At 42.8% G+C, this 933-nt stretch overlaps 1 pseudogene; it reads right to left on the reverse strand.

Annotated features, from left to right (window-relative positions):
• Positions 1-271: 271 nt before the first annotated feature.
• Positions 272-925, reverse strand: LOC110594999 (annotated as a pseudogene).
• Between the last annotated feature and the right edge of the window lie 8 nt (positions 926-933).

Consider the following 933-nt stretch of genomic DNA (forward strand, 5'->3'; position numbering starts at 1 on the left):
ACTGAAGAGACTAAAATCATTATTTAAGTATCCTGACTAATCAAAATACTTATTTGTGCATGTTTGAAAAGCATTTGAAGCTTAGACCAGATTTTCAATAAACCTAAGTTTTAGGTTGCACTCCACAAAGCCCCTGAAAATAAAGCCATGGAAAGTTTGCAACATGAGGCTTGTAAAGTACTATGCAAATGAAATATAAAAGTTTTTATCAACACTATAATTACTACTATGTCCTCAGAAATAACGCATCCATAGATGTGAAATATTCTCATCATCGAGCTTTAAGATGAAATCCTACTCGGGCAATCACTCTCCGAATGGCCATCTGAACATCCTTGTTCCTGAGACTACACACCATGAGGTTCAACAAGGGAGTCACAACTGTGTAGGTCACTGTCACCAGCTTACCCTCGCTGGAGGAGTACTTGGCTGATGGTCGTAGGTAGACAAAGGAAGCACAGCCATAATGGACAATGACCACAGTGAGATGGGAGGCACAAGTAGAGAAGGCCTTTCGCTTCCCTTCAACGAATGGAATCCTCAAAATGGTGTGAACAATGAAGCCATAGGAGATGCAAATGAAAGTCAGAGGGACCATAAGTGCTAGGACTCCACCAACGAAGATGACTAGCTCATTGATGTAGGTATCAGTACAGGTAAGCCGGATAACTGGTGAGATGTCACAGAAGTAGTGGTTGATCTTGTTTGCGCCACAGAAAGGGAGTTCAAAAACTAAGAGGGAACCTATCAGTGAGAACAGAAAACCAACCACAGCACATGTTGCTGCCAGTTGCCTATATACCTGCCAACTCATGAGGATGGGGTAGCAGAGAGGATGGCAGATGGCAGCATAGCGATCATAACCCATCACTCCAAGGAGCATGCAATTAGTGACGGCAAAACCAAGGAAGAAGAACATCTAAGTGGCACAGT

This window comes from Carlito syrichta, unplaced genomic scaffold (assembly GCF_000164805.1).
Source record: "Carlito syrichta isolate Samal-C Ts95f unplaced genomic scaffold, Tarsius_syrichta-2.0.1 Scaffold210897, whole genome shotgun sequence".
NCBI lineage: Eukaryota > Metazoa > Chordata > Mammalia > Primates > Tarsiidae > Carlito > Carlito syrichta.